Source organism: Rhipicephalus microplus, chromosome 1 (genome assembly GCF_043290135.1).
Source record: "Rhipicephalus microplus isolate Deutch F79 chromosome 1, USDA_Rmic, whole genome shotgun sequence".
NCBI classification, from domain to species: domain Eukaryota; kingdom Metazoa; phylum Arthropoda; class Arachnida; order Ixodida; family Ixodidae; genus Rhipicephalus; species Rhipicephalus microplus.
The window spans coordinates 236,448,430-236,463,472 of NC_134700.1; the positions used below are offsets into that span (position 1 = coordinate 236,448,430).

The following is a 15,043-nucleotide window of genomic DNA, read 5'->3' on the forward strand; positions in this document are numbered from 1 at the left end:
CACTAGACAGTAAACCGTTTTCCGAAGAGAAGATCCTTGGTTCATGGCTCTACGCGTCGCAGGCCAGCAAAGCGACGCGGGCATTGCTAAGTTTTCTAAAGACGACCGGACTACGCGTCCACTTATAAGCGTGCAATGAACAAGGTCACATCTACACACACGTTGCCCTTCACTTCTCCCTATCTTCTCCTTTAATCCCCTCACCCATTCTTCCAGTGCAGGGTAGCAAACCGGACGTGCGCCTGGTTGACCTCCCTGCCTTTCATATCTTCCCTTGCTCCTCCTCCTCCTTATCCGGGAAAGCGCAAACAAACAGTACAACTTGCCGACACCCAATCAGAGTTTCGTGAAACAACTATAGGAGTACCCGAAGGTTCAGTTCTTGGACCAATATTTTTCTCACTGTAACATTAACCACCTACTTGGCGTAGTAAAAACTTTTCCCTATTTATGTATGGTAACTATACAGCTTTTATATGCACTCAATATTCTTTTGACCATACCATAGCATGTACGAATTTAGAACTTGTTGATATCCGCAAGTGGTTCTCTTCAAATGGACTTACTTTGAATACACAGAAATCCAAGTACGTTGGGTGTACTTCAGAGCGCGAAACGCCTGATGTGAATGTGCACCCATGCACACTTACTATAAAAATTTCAGCACTAAAATGACTACATTAAAAAAATGCCTAAGCGCTTTCATTGATGAATATTTTAACCGGAAAGCTCAGATTGACGAAATATGCAAAAGACTGAGTAAATCCTGTTTTCTGATATACAAATGTCGAGACATATTTCATGCACCGATTTTACGAGTAATTATTTTTAGCGTATTTCATAGCCACACCAACTACTGCGTGGTTACGTGGGTTCACACATACTACACGTATCTAGAGCCGGTGATAAAACCTCAGAAGTGAGCAATCAGCTTTATAACCAATTCAGGCTATACGGTACACACGATACCACTTTTCTGAAACCAAAATATTGTGATGTTAAGCACGATAATAGATTATAAAACAGCACTTAGTGTTCATTTTAGTAATAAAACCAACTATCCAGTTTGTTCATCACATTTCTCATGCTCCAGTCATGAAAGCCGCAACAATGTAAAAAAAAAACTATCTCACCCAGCAAACAAAGAACGTATACGGTAACAGAAAGCTTACAGCTAATGGAGTTGCCATGTGCATTACACTTCCACAAGAAATAAAATAGAACGAGCATTTCTTTCTTAGACTAAATAAAATGATTATGTAACATATAGACATCCAACGTGTCATTGTTAGAAGTAGCTATAATAAATTCAATTGCAACTAAAGTTAAGTTGCATGCTGTTAGATTTACCTAAGTATACGCTCATTTACATTTACTGTTTATGTACATATGCATTACAATTGATCTTCTTTTTGTACTTACAAGGTACTGGTATGCTCTTCAGATACGTATGTCATGATTAGTCTTCATGCTATCCCAAAGTCTTTATATTTTTATATGTTCCTTCGTCGCTTTGCAGTTTGATCTCCTCTTTTCAAACGATGTCTTACACATCTTTGTTTTGTAGTGAACAATGCGAGACGAAGACGCCACGGATTTGCTAGGCAAGCCACGGCGTTGGTAATATTCACGCGTGACCCGAACTTGCGCGTGTTTGGATTTCGGCCTGCTGACGTTCCTCGGTCTGTTGACGTTCCTCAGCCTTCCAGTACATTTGTGCGTGAAAAATCTCGTGAAATTCGGTGAAGGTGTGTGGACTCCCCGTACAAGCCTGGCACCTCGTTCCCGTAAGCCCCCCGCTCTTCGTGACGCCAACATGGCCACCGACGCTCCTGTGAAAGTGCAACCTTCAGCTAGTTTTTTTTCTCGCCTCTTTTCTTCTTCTTCCCGTATCTAGTATCATTCGCCAAGCTCTGTAAAACATATTGTTATAATGAGTTTTTCATCTGTCTTAACTTCAGTAAAATGTTCGCAATGTGTTTGTACTCTATATTTTGTCTTGGTGAATAACACGCCTTTTTAAAGATTATTTTTTGAATAAATTCCTACTAGCCTTGCGCTAAGAAATCGGATGCATTTTTGAAACTCTTGTATACTGTAAACTATTTTTGTGTCAATAAAAATTCAATTCAATTCAACTTTCGTCTGACGTCACTCTTGCCGTGCAGGGCGTATTCTGCGTTTATTTCGAACTGAAAGGTTTCTTGGGGCGCTGGCTTCTCTGCAAAAAAAAAAAAAAATGGTCCGAACTAGTCATAAAAACTCAGGCCCTTATCACCCGTGATAAAGCTCTACTTTTGTCTGACGTCACACCTTGCCGTGGAAGGCGTACTATTCGTTTGTCCTGAGCTAACGGCTCTCTGAATTGCAGGCTTCCCCGCAACAGATGGTCGAAACTAGTCGAAAAAGTTCAGGCCCTTATCACGCCTGATAAGGCTCAACTTTTGTCTGATGTCACATCTTGCCGTACAAGGCGGACTATGCGTTTGTTTCATCTAAAGCGTCCCCTGAGGCGCTGGCTTCCCCGCAATAACTGGTTGAAACTAGCAAAAAAAAGTTGAGGCCTTTATCACCCCTGATAAGGCTCAAATTTTATGTGAAGTCACACCTTGCCGTGAGGGCGTACTGTGCGTTTTTTTCTGAGCTAAAGGATCCCTCACAAATTGGCTTCCCCGCTATAGTCGGTCGAAACTAGTCGAAAAAGTTGAGGCCCTTATCACGCCTGATAAGGCTCAACTTTTGTCTGACGTCACACCTTGCCGTGCAGGGCATACTATGCGTTTGTTACGTCTGAAGTGTCCCCTGAAGCGTTGGCTTCTCTGCCAGAAATGGTCGAAATTAGCGAAAAAAGTTTATGCCTTCTTAACCACTGATCAGGCTCAACTTTTATGTGACGTCATACTCTGCCGTGGAAGGCGTACTGTGCGTTTTTTTTTCGAGCTAAAAGGTCCCTGAATCATCGGTTTCCCCGCAATGAATGGTCAAAAGTAGCCGAAAAAGTTGAGGCCCTTATCAGGCCTGATAAGGCTCAACTTTTGTCTGATTGATTGATTGATTGATTGATTGATATGTGAGGTTTAACGTCCCAAAACCACTATATGATTATGAGAGACGCCGTAGTGGAGGGCTCCGGAAATTTAGACCACCTGGGGTTCTTTAACGTGCACCCAAATCTGAGCACGCGGGCCTACAACATTTCCGCCTCCATCGGAATTGCAGCCGCCGCAGCCGGGATTCGAACCCGCGCCCTTCGGGTCAGCAGCCGAGTACCTTAGCCACTAGACCACCGCGGCGGGGCAACTTTTGTCTTACGTCACACCTTGCCGTGCAGGGCATACTATGCGTTTGTTACGTCTAAAGTGTCCCCTGAAGCGTTGGCTTCTCTGCCAGAATTGGTCGAAATTAGCGAAAAAAGTTTAGGCCTTCTTAACCACTGATCAGGCTCAACTTTTATGTGACGTCATACTCTGCCGTGGAAGGCGTACTGTGCGTTTTTTTCCGAGCTAAAAGGTCCCTGAATCATTGGTTTCCCCGCAATGAATGGTCAAAAGTAGCCGAAAAAGTTGAGGCCCTTATCACCACTGATAAGGCTCAACTTTTGTCTCACGTCACACCCTGCCGTGGAAGGCATACTGTGCGTTTTTTCCGAGCCAAAGGGTCCCTGAATCGTTGACTTCCCCAAAATGAATGGTCGAAACTAGTCAAAAAAGTTGAGGCACTTATCACCCCTGATAAGGTTCAACTTTTTTCTGTCGTCACACCTTGCCGTGGAGGGCATACTGTGCGTTTTTTCCGAGCTAAAGGGTCCCTGAATCATTAGCTTCCCTGCAATGAATGGTCGAAAGTAGTCGAAAAAGGTGAGGCTCTTATCACACCTGATAAGGCTCAACTTTTGTCTGACGTCACATCTTGTCGTAGATAGCATATATGCGTTTGTTCCAACATAAAAGGTGACCTGATGCACTGGCTTCTCCGCAATAAATGGTCGAAACTAGACGAAAAAGTTGAAGCCCTTATCACCCCTGATAAGGCTCAAGATTTGTCTGACGTGACACCTTGCCTGGAGACCGTATATGTGTTTGTTCCGAGCTAAAGGGTCACCTAATGCGGTGGCTTCCTCGCAATAAATGGTCAAAACTAGTGAAAAAAATTGAGACATATCACCTCTGATAAGGCTCAACTTTTGTCTGGCGTCACACCTTGCATGGAGACGCGCTATGTATTTGTTCCGTGCTGAAAGGTCCCCTGAGGCGTTGGCTTTCCCGCAATGAATGAACAAAACCAGACAAAAGGTTGTTGCGCTTATCACCCTTGATCAGAATAATAAAATGAGAAAAAGAACTTTTAATGCAGTTCTGGGATTCGAACCTAGTTCCACAAGGTACGAGGGCAAATGTCTTAACCACTATACTAAGCACGAATGCTTTGTGGCCGCAATGCATGTGAAGCATTTGAATGCGTTTTACCGAAGAAGAAAAAAGAAAAGGCGTTTATCGCAACACTGGGATTTGAACGTAGCTCAGTGCTGAAGGCGAACACCTTCAGAGCGTGACTGCCTAAGTACCAACGCTACATTGACCTCAGTCTACATGAACTATGGGAATGCGTCCTACCAACGCCAAAAAAAGGAGAGAGACCTTCACTGCAGCACTGAGATTCGAACGTAGGCCCTTCAACTCTTAAGACGAGTGCTTTAACCACTAAACTATGTACAATTTTTTTTCTTTAATAAAAAGCTAAGCACCCACTCAATGATAGATGCAATGCATTTGAAACATGTAGATGCGCCCTGCTGAATACTAACAGCTTACTTTTTTTACGAGAAATGCGCCAACCAGCATTTTTCATAAAAATTGCACAATCCTTTCAGAAACCGATTAACACAATATTTCCAAAGGCTATATATAGGCTTACCTTTTTTTTTAAAAATCAGGAACGCATTTACAAATCGTTTCCACAAATGTGGGACAAATCTTTCAGTAATCCCAAAATACAAGGTATTCAAAGGCTTTGGACTCACCTTATTTATCAGAACTGTCCCCACACTCAGTTTCCATTTAACTAAGCACCACCGCTTCTTTGTTTGATTGAATATAAACTATGTGTCTGTGAAAAGAAGTAGTTTAATCACACCACTGGGATTTGAACTTGGGCACTCAGGCTCGTAAGATAGGCGCTTTAACCAGTGAGCTAAGCACCGACTTCTCAAAGACGATAGTCTTTCTAGGGATGCACGCAAAAGTTTTGGTCTGTTGGTCGACTTGTCTATGTGTCACCCGAAACGGCTAAAATCCAACCACATCCGCAGCACCCATCAATATAAATCTAGTTTCGGCATTCATACTCGTCTGTATTGTCGATTAAAAGGGAATATTGCCAGTATCTGAGGCACAACCTCAACACGTTAATATTTCAGGCGTGTTTCTTCACACTATAAAAGGCCTACATAAGTAATTCTAAGCAACATAGCGTTTGTTACGCTGCGCTCACAATACAATGCTATGCACGAAAAGGCAGATGTTTCTTGCGCTTTGCTGAGACGATACGGTGGTGGCACCTGCCTGTCGCCTTGCATTCTACAAATTATGGCCTCCGAGATTGCGCGCACACGCCGCGTGCTCACTACATCAAAGGCTCTTAAATTGTCTTCGAAGATTACTGCCAGATGGCGCTCATGTCTCGCGCAGCATCTACAGAATCGAACTCACCGATTTTCTTCTGGAGAACATCAAATAGTCATTTTATTCACTCTCTCCAGACGCAAGACAATCGACTTTTGACGACATTTGCAGTGAAACATGCAGATACGGGTCCATTCTTTTTCTTCGCTTTATTACTTCATTTTCGTGCCAAACACCCAATACACACGACACTGGTTAGAAGGCGCGCATTCTAGACAGTTTACATCAAGAACGAACAGTCAACCAGCATTGCGCTGGTTTTGTCAGACTTAAAAACCGCTTGTTCACCAGTGGCTCTAGTCATGAGAACCACTCTGGTGCTTCCGGTGCCGCTTTATAAATCTGAAAAAAAAAACAATGAATGATTCTTCTGATATAGCCCCGTGCAAACCACGCATCCTTATCAAAGTGGCAACCTGCCATTCTCACTCTCCATATACAGTGGAGGCCCATAAGCATAACTGCATCAATGATGTTGATGACGATTATGAGGACCTATATAAATGGCTCACGCCCACTCGGGGGATCAGCCAAGAAACGAATAATTTGACAAAAGAATCGCATAATTGTACATCTAATGCAGTATAAAATGGTTAAAAGGAAATAATTTTTCTAATCGCAAGGGATATCTACATTTAGACACCTAATGCCAAGCGGTTAGAGTGGGAATTCGTTGTTCATTGTTCTCAACAAAACAAAAAAACTAAACCCCTTCTCAACAAGGGAAGAACACGGTCTATAGTTTCTAGTAGTTTACATATAAAACAATGCGTACCCCGAGATGAAACGCCCCAATTTTTCTCTAAAAACGTTTTAACAGGCAGTGGGCCACTATGGAGTTTGAAGAAAAAAGTTCTGGCTCCAAGCGCCACATTCTTTTTCAAACTCTTCAAAATGCCGCTACCTGGGCCTCCACTGTACAAGGACCAGTACATTGGCGCTAGAAAAACAATGCCGTACAACACAAAATACAGCTCTTTTCATCTGACAACAGCAAGTTACTCTCGCGAGAAACGTACACTGGACTCAATTTGTTCATAAAAATCGCACGCATCTCCCCGTAAAGGGAACCCCGATTAGTACGCGAAGCTGCCATGGGTCGATCTAATATTTTGTAAAGAAATGCTCTTTATCACCGCAGACGTTCATATGAGGTTGCCCCCGAAGCCGTTTTGCGAGCCCTCGCCACCGCCACACTCAAGCTCATGTCTGCATTCATACAGCTACGCTGTGTGTGCGAGAGAGAGAGAGAGAGAGAGGAAGAAGAGTAAGCGCTTTTATTATACAGACCAATGCAGCACCGCTTGTGGTCTCCCCTCATACCAGAGCACGTGCAGAAAGGGAGCGAGCACTTCGCCGCAGAGCCATCTAGAATGGGCAAGAGCCTTTATTATAGGATACCTTGATGAGCTCCTCCGATACGGAGTGGAGACAGTGCCTTTGTAGGCACCATTTTTGTTCAAACGTTCCCGTTCGCTGAAATTGCCTGCCTATCACTCCTCCCCCTCCTCCACTTTCCCTTCGGTGACCTTACGTCCTCCCTTTCTCTAATAAAAGAATTTATCTATCTATCTGCGATGATCGCGCTTCGGTGTCTTGCTGTCGGACTGCCCCTTGAGCCTTTCACGGGCATGCATCCATAGCAGCATAACCGTGTCACTAGGCATAGGCATGGTCACGAAAGGGGGTGGAGAAGCAGGAGGGAGCCGTTCCCCCTAGTCACCAAGGGGGGGGGGGCAAAGTCTGCCTTATACCTAAGGGGGGAGGGGGAACTGTGATGAACTTTCGTCCCTTTGAAGGGAGACACCGCGCACGCCTATGTCACAACAGGCGTGCACATGCAAGGTCACCGCAGTACAGGAATCGTATGCCAAGCGGTGATGAGGGGAAATTGTTTTATTGTACGCTTCAGGTTATCCCACAAAAAGGTCGCACCATGGCAGACAAGAAAACATTGGATGGTGATTTCAGCCTTGCTACATAGTCTGCAGTCAATGAATAAAAAAAAATCTAGTTCGAAATCATCCTTTCACAGAGAACAGTTCTTCAAGAGTTTTGTACATGCATGTGACGTACATTGAGTTCTTAGACCAAGAAGCATTTTGATAGATATAATTATACAAAAACAAAGACCTTCATTGCATCCTTGTACGGCCTTTTGTTTGGGGCTGAAGGCAGATAATCAATGGGGAAATGTGGCCATAATACACCATAAGAAACCACTACTTCACGTAGAAATGTTTGACAGTAGATCAGGTGTTACGGTGCTTGTTGACACAGTGAAGTCTACAAGGCGGTCGCTCAAGCGAACATGCAGTGTCACGATGAGTCCGCTTCATAACTGGTGAGGGCAGCGCGGGTGCAACTTTAGCTTCTGTAATGACATCTGGTGACATCTTCCTCAACCACGCGAATGTCCCCAATTTCTGACCATAATATTTACATTATGGTGCCCGCAAAGCTAACGAGAGAGAGCAAGACAATGTTAATCGAAACGGGAAGTTTAGGATAAGTTTTATCTACTCCATTAGAAGGCAGAGCTCCAACGCCTATTGCAACAGTACTAACAGTGAATTTCTCTCTAGAAATGGCGTGATTCTCGCTACAGTTGAAAGGTATCAACGCATTTAGGGAGAATCAATGTGATCACCGAAAAATATATACATATGTATTTGATAAAGCTTTCTGAACATGTGGTGTGGTGGTTCGGCACCCTCAGACACGGACGACCAAAACAATGACAAGAAACATTTATGGACTTGGCGCACAATTGCACACTATGAATGTCTAAACAGTACAAGCAGCAGTCAAGTTCGAAACCTTACACTCTCAGCTTTACACGCAGGTGAAAGTCGGCACATTCAGAAGTTTATGTTCGTCGGACGTTACTCACAGTGAACCATGAAGGTGTCGATGACACAAGTGTGAAGCGGTAGGAGCACGACGAGTCGTAAGAGCCTGTAAGATGAAGTTGTACGACGGTGCATGAGCAGATGATGAACTGTTCACCTTGGACCTCGCAGACCCACGCTGCGCCAGACGTAGCACCGAGGCCACATCTTCAGTTCCTGTTTACCACCTACGAACGGATCCATCGCAACCAGTAGATGCGCTCAAGTCGTAAACTGAAAGTTGATGCCTAAAAGTAATTTAATTAACAAAGTTGTCAGAAATGTTAATATGTAATTGAAATGAAATAAAAAGTCTTTTGATACGTCTTGTCACTGTCATATTATTCGCGACAAAGTACTGCCGTCACGACAATAAGTACGTCTGCGAAATGGACTGGGACGTGATCGTCATAGAACTTTTAATATAGAACTGCATTTCACCGGGAAAGACTACCCTTTTTATACACAGCTTACCTGTCACGAAAAATCTTTTTAGGGATGTTGTAGGCCCGTGTGCTCAGATTTGGGTGCACGTTAAAGAACCCCAGGTGGTCTAAATTTCCGGAGCCCTCCACTACGGCGTCTCTCATAATCATATGGTGGTTTTGGGAAGTTAAACCCCACACATCAATCAAATCTTTTTAGGGGCGAAACTCCTTATAGCGGCACCCAATCGTCCCCCGTAGTAGGTAACAAGTATAACATTTTGACCTCCAAGGTGGTGCCGGTGAGAGATTTCTTCTGTGCGTTGTTGAACAATAAAAAATAGTGCTCAATGTACATGTCAATGGCTGCTAATGGGGAATGAGAGACAGGAGCATTTGGCTTTTAGTTAATGCGCAGGCTGCGAACACCATTAGAGCCATTGGCATGTACGTTGAGCACTATCTGACAAGAAAGGGTTGCTACGTTATACTCGCTGGGTGTAACCTCCTTAGCTTTAGAAAGGTTTAGCGAGCGTTGAGCCACAGTGCCATGAATACAATGAACTTGTATATACCATGAATGAACTCGAGGTGGTTAAAAATGGGAAGTAGATACGAAGCGCAAGCCTAATAAAGTAAAAGCCGAATTCTCTGCCTCTCATTTCCCATTAGCAGCCATTGGCATGTACATTGAGCACTATCTGACTGAAAAAGTTTGCTACTCGCTGGGCATAACCTCCTTGGTTTTCGAAAGGTTTAGCGAACGTTCGGCCGCAGTGCCATGAACACAGTGAACTAGTATATACCATCAACTCGAGGTGGTTAAAGGTGGGAAGTGGACCCGAAGCGCGAGCCGTAAGAAAGTGAGCGTGTGCCACCTCTCGTTTAGTCCTTGGAATGTCCGCTGGATGGCGGTGCTTCTATATGGGGAATATAGAAGCACCGCCAAATACGAAGGGGTAGACACAGTATGCAGTGCGTGTGGAGAGGGAGAAGAAACTGCCAAACACTTGATAATGTTCTGTAAAGGGCTTCACCCTATAGTTCAGGATGATGGCGCAGAGTTTTTCAAAGCACTGGGGTTTAGGGACCGGGAGGGCAAAATAAACTTTAAGCGGGTAGACTTAACTAGAAGGAGGTTATCTGATTGGTGGCTAAAGTCAAGGCACAAGTGAAAATTAAACTTTTCACTGCAAAGTACGAATCCTCAAACTCACTTTTTAAGAAAAAAAATAAATATTGTTTTTGGTTCATTAGGTATTACGGCTTGGTGGCGCTAGCCACCGCCCGATCTAAAGCGTACAGCCATATCCATCCATCCATCCATCCATCCATCCGAATATATGATAAAAAGATGCGAGATGGTGGTACTTGGAGTGTTGAATAGATGGACGAACGGACACATAGACAGATGCATGGATGGACGCACGAACGGACACAGGGGCGGCTGCATGGACGAACGCAGGGACGGACGCACGAACGGACGCACGCACGGACGTGCTGATGGACGCATGAACGGTCACACTGACGGACGCATGGATGGACGGAAGCAAGAAAGAATGGACGGACGAATTCTTCGTTCCACTCTCCATCATTTACTCCGTGGATATGCTGCCATTTTTTTCGTACAACTGAACGCGTGTTAAAGTGATAAAAGGAGAGGCAGTACCTTCACGTGTACACATGAAAAAAAAAAAGACTTGCACAAGTTTTAAATAGAAAAATTGTTAAATTTTATGTGCTTGAACGATAAATATAAGAACGCATGCACTCGGCTGGTGATTCTAACGGCGCAGATGCACCGTTCGAATCACCAGCCGAGCGCATGCTTTCTTATATCTATATTATCACCACAAGATTCAAGCCTGCGGCTTGAATTTTGATGGCGGCGAGATGATGAACAATGGTGACGAGTGATTTCAACGCAAGGTAAATGATCTTAAGTGGTCGAAATTTCCGGAGCCCTCGACTACACCCATAGCGTAACCCAGCAGGAGGGGAGGTGAGAGGGGGGGTTTCTTGGGATACATTCACGCTTGAGAAGTGAAGCGAAAACAAAAACGCAAGAGCGGCCGGAAAACCATGACCACACGCGTCGAGTATATTCACATTCGTTCTGCACCATCCCGCCGCTGCTGCCATCGCTACATTGAGAATTAATGCGATTTTGCCTGCCTTTTGCCTACTAAATTTCGTATTGAATAGACCCTTTTTAAATTTTAGCGTCACCTGTCGAACTAAACGGCAAACACGTTTTTTTCCCGCGATGTCTTGTTCACCCGTGGTGATGCGCGCTGCTGATACTTGTACGCGATTATCGCTGCGCATGTGGGTTGTGGTTGCCAGTGGGTGGAACACCCGAGAAGACGCACAGCGGCCAATTCAGAGAGCGGTGCCACCGCGGTCCTTGTGTGACTTCTTCGGGTGGCGGACGGGCTGTTATGACCAGCAGAGCAAGGAGATGGCATCCCTCCAAGGAACGCTCATCTGCGTACCGCCGAAATGTGGTACACGTCTTGCAGGAACGCAAGCGGTGTCCGTGTGCGTTGCAAGGACCGCTCATCGGCGTCACTGGGACGCACAGCCCGCCAGCTCACACGAGTGTACAAAAAAAACCTGTACAGCGACGGTGGAGGTAGCGGCGGCGGTGATTGCGCTAGCTATTCGAACTAAAGAGGCAGAGAACACCTCCGCATTAGTCTTGTCTGATTCCCAGGAAGCCTGCAGAATGTTTATCCATGGTGCACAACTGAATATCGCCTCGAAAATACGAGGCGATAGGCTGATACAGGACCATGCTATAATTTGGTGCCCAGGCCACGAGGGTATCTCGGGTAATGCGCTGGCGCACAGTTTCGCTCGTGATTTCAGCAACCGAGTGAGCAACGACACCGATAATCAGTACGAACCATGCACTGCACGCAATATACTCGAGCATCAACGGAAGACAAGACAGCGGTGTGCCCCACCGCATAAATCGGTTAAAGTTGACGAAGCTCGCCAGCTTGATTTCATTGATTTGTGGGGTTTAACATCCCAAAACCACCATATCGTTATGAGAGACGCCGTAGTGGAGGACTCCGGAAATTTTGACCATCTGGGGTTCTTTAACGTGAGCTCGCCAGCTTAGACAAATTCAGGTTAAAACCTATCCACATTTGGAAAGGTGGCATCACATAAATGTCAATGCATATGTAAACCAATGTCCATGGTGCGAGTCACGACCGACGTTGCAACATGTCACGTGAAACTGCCGGAACAAGCCTATGGAGGTTCAGTCGCCTCTGATACTCACGCTACTGGGGGAGCCTTGGAAAGCCGTCCTCGCCCGTCCTGACCTGAAGACCCAAAGGGGTCTCTGGATCAAGCCGGTCGAGCTGCAGCGGCCACTGGTGTCCTGAAATGGGGAAACCACCCTTGACATTCTCCCCTCCCTTTTTTTCTTTTTTTTCATATATAAAAATGTTGTATCATCATAAAGATATGGCGGAAAAGCCATGTCGCCAGACTGAATTTTCTAAATGGTCTATCTAGTTATTCATGTAAAGTAGTGAAAAGAAACAGCTCGCACCCTTTGAAACGCTGTTTTGGGAGAGAAGCGTGCAGAAACGACATGAGCAAACGCACCGGCAGTGGCGAATTCAGCTGGCTGTACACAAACGCGAGACACGTTAGGGCATGCCTACTCGCTGCTGTTGCACGGTCGAATTCCTTAGTTCTCGGCAATCGTAATCCAAACCAGGCTTTTGATGAACGCGTCGTCGTTGAGGCCGTCAAGCTTCGTCACACTGCACGGGTAGTTTGCGATTTGAGCCGATGCGAGCCACCGCCTACACCACCGACGCCTTTGCCACCATGTTAAATCTGTGGCCACCTGGTTAGATCAAGTGATTTGGTCTAGCGCAGCCACAGCACAGCGAAAGGCATGAAGCGAAAATCAAATTCGCTTTCGTGTGGCGGGAAACTCGGTCTAGGACTGATTTTGGGGCGCTGGTCGCGCGGCGTGCTTTTCCGGCTGCTTGGACGGCGAAACAAGCCAGTTTCAGGAGAGTTCTGCTGCACGGATGGTCCATAGCTATCTCGCTGCCATTGAAAATGAGACCACCACAGCTAGTATCGAACCTGCGTCGTGAAGCTCAGCAAGCAAACCTGGCCATGCCCCGCAACTGCTTGTTTGTTTAGCTAGCGAACAAAGTAACGACCGGGGTGATCGTAGGTACGCGCTCACAACGACACAGAAATGGTGATAGACCATTGCCACAGGTGAACTTACCTGGCTTCCTTGTGCCTCTTCGTTTTCGACGATGGTTTCTACGTACCGTTGAATGATTCTTCTTGAGGCTTTTCGACACGATTTTTTTCTCAATAAGCAAACAACTGACGATATAGGCTACTTCAAATAGCAGGGATATTGCATGGCATCGGACACATCACTAGACTGCTGTGCCAATTCCGGTAATGGCATACTGGCTGACTATCAAACCAACACGCGTACGCAGCACACGTGTGTGCACAAGTGATGTTCACGCCCAAACAAAATCGAAACTGCCCCCCCCCCCTCCACCGTGACTACGCCAATGGCAGATAATGTAAACTTACACAATTCATAGCAGTGTCATAAATTAAAAAAATCACATGAGATCAAACAAAAAAAGATTATCTGAAAACCAAAGGCAGGGAGGTTGAGAAGATTGTACCAAGTTTGCTACCCTACACGGGAAAGGGAAAAATTGGAGGAAAAGAATAGAGAAAAAAGAGTTAAAATGATACGATTGCATGTACAGCAGCGTGTGTGCCACACATGCGCATAAAGCCATACATGTTCGAACAGTCACACAGTACGAATCGACATCGACGGTCTTAAATGAAGTGCGACGCAATTCATGATGTCAAAGAAGGCTTGCAAGAACTGGCTCCAAATTACCCGAAACTTGCGGTGCGCTTCGAGCTGATGGGGTTGTCCATCCGGTGAGGGGTGTTTAACTATGCTTATCAATGACCACAACACAGCAATGACGCGTATAAGTCTTCGTCGCGGAGATTCTTAGTGTCATTTTGTGTCGTCTCCCTGTGGACACGTAGTGGTGGTAAGGATGACCACGCGTTATTCGCCGCCGCCTTCACCTTCTGCCTCTTTTTGGCTTCCCGAATATAAGGCGTTGGTTGGTGGTGGTGTTGCTGTCGGGAAAGATAAGCCTAGGGGTCCACTGGATTATGACATCACGGTGATGGACCATATTGTGCAGCAGTATTTCGAGGTCTTCGTCAGTAACGGGAACGTCGTTTTCACTATCTGACAATATTAGCGGCTTCTTCATGTGTTGAGCCATTCCTTACCATTTGTTTTATTGCGCTTCATTCTTCTTTCACTGTCAGACAGCCTTTTGATTAAGCTTCATGCGATCTGCGGCAGCTGGGACATTTCCAGATCGTTGCTCGGCAAGATTCTGCATTCTGGGGCTGTGCACCACGGAGGTGGACCACCAAGTTCCTGCATACTCCGCTCCCACGACCATTTTCTAAAATATGTCACTTCGTACAGTAAAGCGAAAACTATGTACAAATAGCTTGTGTAAGCTAAGGAGAGCTATGTACCAGGGAAAAAAGTAATTGTTTTTCGGACGGTAATAACAGACCTGGTAGATTTAAGTAAGCCCACCCCGTGACCTCTGGTGGACTAAACGCACAATTTTGGCTCTCACCAAGTCAGTTGACGCTGAATACAATACCTGCAATAAGAGCAGATGACCTGGACCAAAATGGCAATGCTCAGGCCTTGAAGAGAACAGCTTTCCTTATTGAGGTGAATATATTGAGCTTTGTTGTATTTCTGCTTACTCCGCTAGTAATGCACGTTTTCATCCATTCGAGGCAGAAAATGTTTTTAAGACTCAATTGTGCCTCTTGTATAGTTCAGGTATTATAATCATGATTATAGTTCACGCATAGTTTTTGTATGTTCATGTAAAAATATGCATAGCGTTAGCGACACGGCACTTTTTTATTTTATTTATTTATTTATTTCAACATTCGGGATGCTGAGGGC

At 45.3% G+C, this 15,043-nt stretch overlaps 1 long non-coding RNA gene across 1 annotated transcript; it reads right to left on the reverse strand.

Annotated features, from left to right (window-relative positions):
• Nucleotides 1–7,564: 7,564 nt before the first annotated feature.
• Nucleotides 7,565–13,447, reverse strand: LOC142769389 (uncharacterized). The gene is made up of 3 exons (XR_012885820.1): nucleotides 13,271–13,447; nucleotides 12,293–12,394; nucleotides 7,565–8,760 (listed from the first exon to the last, which is right to left on the reverse strand). It is a non-coding gene; the product is annotated as an uncharacterized LOC142769389 (long non-coding RNA).
• Nucleotides 13,448–15,043: the final 1,596 nt, after the last annotated feature.